The 8,253-nt window shown below is 40.7% G+C and overlaps 1 pseudogene across 1 annotated transcript; it reads right to left on the bottom strand.

The window, feature by feature from the left end:
* Positions 1-6,089: 6,089 nt before the first annotated feature.
* Positions 6,090-7,165, bottom strand: LOC308417268 (cAMP-responsive element modulator-like; annotated as a pseudogene). The gene is made up of 2 exons (XR_013975681.1): positions 6,812-7,165; positions 6,090-6,660 (listed from the first exon to the last, which is right to left on the bottom strand). The product of XR_013975681.1 is annotated as a cAMP-responsive element modulator-like (transcript).
* Between the last annotated feature and the right edge of the window lie 1,088 nt (positions 7,166-8,253).

Raw genomic sequence — 8,253 nt, forward strand, 5'->3', positions numbered from 1 at the left:
AGGAAGGGGGCTCCATCTTTAGAGCCATGGAGGTGTTATCATCCATGTAGGTTGTGCACCTTCTAGTGTGACTGCCTCATGCTCCTAACTTCTTACTCATTGCTCTGTATGTAAGCCTGAGGGACCTGGTATGAACTGGACCTCAGACTGTTTGCAGCTTTATTAGGAAAGGAGGCAGATGTTGCCTTGTTTCCCGTCACCACAGAGAAATTTTTACAACAGTGACTGAACTTGGTTTATTGGGGTGACCAGGACCCAGATTGTTACTCTTGTAACTGTCATATTTAAAAGGGGGTTATGGTGGACCTCAGTTTCAAACCATTTTTTCTCCTTATGCAACATCCCTAAGACTATTCTGTTCACATTTGTCAGGCAATGATCCTCAAATCTCTGCCACAGTCCAGACTACCTATAACAGATCCTTTTGTCCTTTAAAATGTGATGGAACAGCCCACCAGCATCTTGGTATGTCATACTTTAAATAGAAGCATTTTCCATTCACTTTGTCCTCCTTACTCCAGCAAATGTCAACATCAATTACCCAAATAAGAACTTAAACAGTTTTTTTGAGCTCGTCTTTTTCTCCACATCCTCTACCCTACAGATTTCCACTTAATGGAGAACTGAATCTTCTCTACTGTGTTTTCCAAGTGTCTCTAGAATCTACATTCCTCTCTGTGTTGGAGACTCTATTGAACTAGTAGATGTTCCCGTCACTGATTTAAAAATGAGCCAAAATGGGAATGATATCCAAGTCTTTGATATTTTAGCCAAAATAGTCCAAGGAAGAAGTTGAACCAGGAGAAGCATTATTACTCTTTGTACTCTATTGTGTGAGAAAATATGCTGATAGAGCCCTTTTACCATTAAAAAGAGCCACAAAAGTGAAAGGTTTTAGTTGGGGCCAAAGATGAGTATGATATGGGAAAGCTAACTGGGGACTTTGCCCAGATCTAGTCCTAATCCCACAACATCTGTCCCGCAACCTCAGCCCATGGTATAGTCCTCTCTAGTCTGCAGAGTTACAAGGTCCTTCTCATGAGCGGCCTCAAGCCTGTTGTCTTAGTTTGGGCTTCCATCGATTTGAAGAGACACCGTGACTAAGACAACTCTTATAAAGAACAATACTTAATTGGGCCTGGCTTGAAGTTTCAGAGGTTTAGTTCATTATCATCATGGTAGGAAGCATGCACTGTGCAGGCAGACATAGCAGTGTGCAGGCAGACATGGCAGTGTGCAGGCAGACATGGCAGTGTGCAGGCAGACATGGCAGTGTGCAGGCAGACATGGCAGTGTGCAGGCAGACATGGCAGTGTGCAGGCAGACATGGCAGTGTGCAGGCAGACATGGTAGTGTGCAGGCAGACATGGCACGGTGCAGGCTGGAGAACCGGAGAGTTCTACACCTTGATCTGAAGGCTGCCAGAAGAGAGTCTTTTTCTAGCCCCCAAACTGTTTTCTATAAAGAAGCTAAAGATGGGTTTTGTTGATTTTTTTTTTTTTGAGACAGGTCTTGACATATAGGCCAGGTGGGCCTTGAACTCATGAATCTTTTGCCTCAACTTCCTGAATGCTGAGATTACAACTTTGCACTACAGTATTTGGTCTCCAGCAAGATCTTTATCAGTAAGAACCCAAAAGAAAATAGACTGCCTCAAATGGTGATAAATGAAAGCTTTGACAACGGCTCTCGTTAGAGAGGTGGGTCAGGGTTAAGGAAACTAGAAGTAAGTGAAGCTTCATTCATCTGTAGGGCCTGAAGGGGAAACAAATGGTTACTCAGAGGCAGCTGGAGCCATAGCAGGGCATCTGGCAGGACCTGTGGTCAAGGTGTCACACTGTGGCAGATTTAGTACTGAAACAAGGGGACCCAGAACATGGACAACCCACGGACTGGAGCCCTGCTGGAAGCCAGGGGGCAGATCGCCCGGATGAAGGGCCCCGTGGGGATCCGCTCTCCAGCAGGAGCAGAGGATGCATCTGGAATTAGTGAACCGTGAGCAACCCTTCTGCTTGATGCAACCGATTTGGTCACATCACATATCGTAGAGATGTCCAGCTCCTGAATGTATGTGGTTTTTAGTGCCTTCCTGGGCTGGGCTGGCACTACCTTGTCACTTGAACACATGCTTTATCCCATCATCCTCGCCACCTCAGCTACACTAAGCTTATTTGGTTCCCTTTTATCCACAGCTTTGTATTTAGTCCTGACTCATTGTAGTTCAACTAGATTGTCACTCCACAGGAACTGACTGGACTTATCATCCGTTCCCACATCCTAGCTCCACAGCAGACTCTTCACCCGATACTTCTCTCTTTCTTTATTTTTTTATTTCTTTTTTTATTTTTTTTATTTTTTTAATTTTTTTTCAAGATCACCATACTTTTTTATTATTTGAACATTATCAATGCCCCATCTGCAGGCTGAAATGTGGATTTTTCTTCTGTATTAAATTTAGAATCTGAAAATATATTTTACCCTTTCTATTTTTTCCTTGTCATCCAAGATTTAAGCTTTATTCTTTTAAAATTAAATTTTTTTCTTGCTACTTAACCTTTTTTTAAACAACTTTATTTTACAAAACAAAGATAAATGTACAGATTTTAAGCATTTTTGCATAAATTATACATTTTTGTCAGTACTTTTTTTCAGATTTTAAAATAATTTTTACATAAAACTGTATGAATATATTTTTTAGTCAGTACTTGATTTTTTTAAAGGTTTGATAGTATGAATTGAAAACTTAATAGTTACAATGAGCATAAAGTACATGTAAAACAAAATGTAACATGGAAATAGTCAAAGTTTTCTTGTTGTATAGAGATTTTTTTGTTTTGTTTTCTTTATTTCTTGGACTTCATACAGTCTGTGAGTTGTTTTTGGGGCAGTGCGAGCCTCTGGGGTTAGCATCCCATTATCAGTGACTGCATATTATGTCTGTTCTTTTGTGATTGGGTTATCTCACTCAGAATGATATTCTCTAGATGCCGCCATTTTCTTAAGAATTTGGTCAAGTCATTGTTTCTGGTGGCTGAGTAGTATTCCATTGTGTAAATGTACCACAATTTTTGTATCCATTCATCTTCTGAAGGACATCTGGGTTCTTTCCAGCTTCTGGATATTATAAATAGAGCTGCTATGAACATTGTGGTGCATATATCTTTGTTGTGTACTAAGGTGTCTCTGGGGTATATGCCCAGAAGTGGAATAGCTGTGTCTTCAGGTAGTATTATGTCCAATTTTCTGAGGTATCGCCAGACTGATTTCCAGAGTGGTTGTATTAGTTTGCAACCCCACCAACAGTGGAGAAGTGTTCCTCTTTCTCTGCAACCTCGCCAGCATCTGTTGTCATCTGAGTTTTGGATCTTGGCCAATCTGACTGGTGTGAGGTGGAATCTCAGGGTTGTTTTGATTTGCATTTCCCTGATAGCTAAGGATGTCGAGCACTTCCTCAGATATTTCTCAGCCATTCGATATTCCTCAACTGAGAACGTTTTGTTTAGATCTGTACCCCATTTTTAATAGGGTTATTTGATTCTCTGGTGTCTAGCTTTTTGAGTTCTTTGTATACCTTAGATATTAGGCCTCTATCTGATGTGGAGTTGGTAAAAATCTTTTCCCATTCTGTTGGCTGCCGTTTTGTTTTCTTGACATTGTCCTTAGCCTTACAGAAACTTTGCAATCTCATTAAGTCCCATTTGTTAATCTTTGACCTTAGAGCTTGAGCCATTGGTGTTTTGTTCAGAAAATTTTCTCCTGTGCCTATATGTTCTAAAGTTTTCCCTACTTTCTCATCTAATAGTTTCAGTGTATCTGGTTTAATGTGGAGATCTTTGATCCACTTACACTTGAGCTTTGTACAAGGAGATAAGAAAGGGTCTATTTTCATTCTTTTGCATGCTGAGTGCCAGTTGGACCAGCACCATTTGTTGAATAGGCTGTCCTTTTTCCATTGAATGTTTACTGCTCCTTTGTCAAAAATCAGGTGACCATATATGTGTTGTTTTTGTTTTTAAGACAGGTTCTCTCTGTGTAGCCCCAGCTGTCTTAGAATGCACTCCGTAGGGCAGGCTTACCTCAAACTCTTAGATCCACTTGCCATTGTTCTCTAAGTGGTGGGATTAGAGGTGTATGCCATACACCCCCATTTAGCAAATATTTATTGTATCGCCCATCATATTAATAATGTTGGGGAGCAAAGACAACATCTATCACGTTCGAAATTGTATTCCCAGAATACATCTGGTACTGGTAAGTACTTAAACACTGATGGAATGAACACATATTTGGTACATTATAGTAATGTTTTATTGTTTGTCCTTCAGTTCATAGTAAAGCTGTGTGTCTAATCTGCTTAGTGCGTTGGCTTCCAAAACAGTTTTTTTTAAAGTAATATTTTATAAGAAAAAAAAAATACTTGCTCATACTGGATATTCTGGCCCACATCTGTAATCCAAGCACTCAGAAGCCTGAGGCAAGAGAATTGTGAGTTTAAGGCCAGACTGGACCTACATGATAAATGTACATAGCTATATTTCAAAAAGCAAAACAAAAGTGATCCAAGTTGTGAAATAAAAAACGACAGCTTGGGTTGTTTTTTAAATGTTAACATTCCTAAGGTTGCAAAAATTCACAATGGAGGGTCATCGACATAAACTCTCCAGACCATCTGCAGGAAGCCTAGTACTGCACAAAGGCTGACCTGTGACCTCTGCCCCCTACCTTGTGTGCAGAGCTCTAAGTCTTCCCTTTCAAACACTGTATGCCACCCAGTTGTGTTGCAGTGCTGTTGACTGAACATGAAGCCTTGCACATGCTAGGCAAGTGCTCCACACTGAACTCTGTCCCTAGAGCCCAGAAGTTGTCCTCTGATGAAATGGCTCAGTGTTTGCAAGGCTGTTGACCCAGTGTAGCAATAAGTTCATACTTGTGGAACTCATCCCAAATAATAAAAATATGTTGTCTCTTTCATTAAATAATAGCAAAGTAGCACAAACTTCTATAGAACTATACATGCTACATACATAGTAGGAAGCTGTAGTGAATGTACAGATACTTAAAAAAAAAACAAAAACAAAAACAAAAAAAAAAAAAAAACACCAAATAGTACAAAGAGCAGCCAACAGGTTCTATTGAAAACTGTCTTCAACTGTGGCACCCAAGGACAGCATACAACATTTTCTTTCCAAAATGATGATTATAAAAAAAAAATCTATAAATGCACAAATTAATTTGTAAGCTATTCTCATGTAGCCATACCATTGGGATACACTTACGTTCATTCTTTCCTGAGGTATCTCTGTGGTTTGATTTTATCATACTACTAGAGAGATGCACTGCCTTTGATCATCTTTTCCTGTGATTCTTAAAACCTGTAAAATTTGTATTGTATAGGGCACTATTCACAACAGAGAGACTAGGAACTGCAAATATGTCGCACCGGAACAAAGTCTTACAAATATTTCATTTTAAGAATTTGTTACATACATTTTTTTTTTTTTTTTACAGTTTGTCTCTTCTAAAAAATTGACCTTAAAGGTAAGAGCAAATTAAATACAACTAAGCATCTTAGGAATGTTAGTTTTAGAAAGTTACATGAATGATACAAAGGAAAAAAGCCATAATTCTTGCCGGCTATATATTGTATTGCATTCAAAAGCAACTGCACATGCTGTAATCGGTTCATAGTTAAATATTTCTACTAATCTGTTTTGGGAGAGCAAATGTCTTTCAAGGTTTCAAGCTCCTTTATAAGCTTCTTGTTCTGAACTTCCAGCACTGCGACTCTACTCTCCAGACACTTCACACACTCTTTCTTTTGATGTCGACACTCTTTAGCAGCGTGTGGGCTAGAAGCGGAAGGGCAAACAAAACGGATGCTGCATGCTATTGGCAATAGAGCAAGCGTGGTAATGCGAGGGAAGCTGCATTCCAGCCCGCTGAACAGTATTCCCAATTCACACCCTACAGCAGACTGTATTCTTAAGCAAGGTTAAGAGACCCATCTACAAGTCCATACGGCCACTATGAGGATGCTGCATCGCCGGCCCCGATTAGAGTTCACAGTCCACAAGGTCCAAGTCAAACAGTTACTCTGCTTTATGGCAATAAAAGTCTTTGAGGGCCTTGAGATCCTCGGTGATGGTCTTGCTTTGATTTTCAAGCACAGCCACACGATTTTCAAGACATTTGACATATTTTTTCTTCTGCCTGCGACACTGCTGGGCAGCTTCCCTGTTCTTCGTCAGCCTCCCGCTTGCGAGTTGTTTCTTCTGCTAGTTGCTGGGGACCGTGCAGACTTCCTGGTGAGGCAGGCATCACCACACCTTGTGGCAAAGCGGTAGTAGGAGCTCGGACCTGGTAGGTTGGCATATCTCCTGTAGCAGCGGCCATGTGACTTGGGGCAAGGTCAGTCTCCTCATTGGACTGCCCCGTGCTAGTCTGGTATATGCTAGTTGGTTCTGCCATGGTAGCAATGTTAGGTAGTGTCCTTTCTTCCTCTGATGTTTCTTCTTCAATCTTGAGAATACCAGGCACATCAGAGGAAAGTTCATTCAGTATTTTTCTATATGAGGGTCTTCGTGAAAGAATTTCTCTACGTTTATGCGAATCGATTACTTCTGAGTCTACAGGATCATCTGTCTCTGCAATTGTTGCTACCTGAACAGTTTGTATTTGTGGTGACTGAATAACCGATGGATGTGGTGTCTGAATTACTCCCTGAACCTGTACAGTTTAACCTGAAGGTAACTAACTGTACTAGAGTCACAGCTGGGGAGCCTCTTCCAGTGCCTGATCCAGCTACAGAAACCTGAGCTAGAGTAGGAACAGAAATTTGGCCAGTCTGCATATGAGCAGAGCTATTGTCTGCCACAGAGTGTGTCACACTTCGATCCTGCTGTGATTCAACTGTTTCCATGGCCATTTGCCTTACACTCGTCCTCATATAGTTTTTCCTGCCACAGTTGCTCATTATTATTACACGAGTAATCAATGTTTTGTTCCTTCCCTGTTTTCTTCTTTATTTATTCCGCAGCGAAGGGTTTACGTAGCGGACCTCGTCACTGATTAAGACGGGAGGGGGTGGGATGTAAAGTCCCACAACCGCCGCCCAGGCAACCCGGCAGCTGCTGCCCCACGTCGCGCTCACATCAGCTCTGATGCGGTTGTCCCCAAAACAGCTTTTTATTACATGTATGTAGACTGTTGTCCGTAAGCAGGTGAGAGCAGATGAAAGACAAGGCTTGAGCATGTAATTGGACAGTAGAAAAGGAGGCCGGGCTGAGAGTTTTTGAGAGGTAGGAGAGCAAAGGAAGGAAGATGGAGGAAGAGAAGGACAACCCAGACCTGTGTGGCTTTAAATAGCCACAGGGGGCTGTTGCCATAAGTATTACACCAGTTTTGCACTGCCCCCGACTCTCCGGGAAGTTGCCCCCATATTAGTTCAGGCACCGTAGGGCCACATGGAACTACCGATAATTTTTCTCATCTATTTCTGATGAGAATATTTTGAAAACATCCTAACAGTAAAGTAGGAGCCATAAATTTGATCTTTGGCTCTTAATTCCTATGTTTAATCATCTCAGATTAGTTTGTAATGGCATCAATAGAAGGACTGGGTCCAAGCCTTGTACTTTAAAAAATTTTTGTAACAATAAAGAAAATTTATGCCAAAGAAAATCTTAACTTGTATCAAATAAATTTTATATCAATGTAAATATTATAAACTTAGCTTAGTAACAAATATAAGGATTTTTACCAAAGGAGGTTGTGGCTGTACAACCAATTTTAGCTAAATCCTCCTTGTTAAATTATGACCATTTCTAAATTCCTCAGAAAACGACCTTAGAATAACCACCATCAGTCCCCCACAGTCCAGGGCTGGGGGGTATGAAGAAGCCGTCCACACAGATGGTTGTAGGCTCTGATGTCTATCTTGGACTGGATCCTGAGGGCCAGGGGTTCAAGCAGGTCTGATGGCAAAACTCATCAAAGCTCTACATTCTGCAATGTGTAAATCTCAAAACAAAGTTTTAGTATCATTGAGATATCTTTAGTTAGGATGAAATTCTGTTCACTTTTTATTTTAAATTTTGCTTTGTTTCATTCTCTTGAATCTCCTTCAGGTAGTCTCCTATTATCAAATGTAACTCATATGACTCTGGAAGGTGTCCAGAGCCTAACCATCTTTTCTAATAAAGCAAAGACAAAACCCTTCCTAATTAGCATGACCCGTAATCAGCAACCAGAAAA

Source organism: Micromys minutus (assembly GCF_963924665.1).
Source record: "Micromys minutus genome assembly, chromosome: 2".
Lineage (NCBI taxonomy): Eukaryota > Metazoa > Chordata > Mammalia > Rodentia > Muridae > Micromys > Micromys minutus.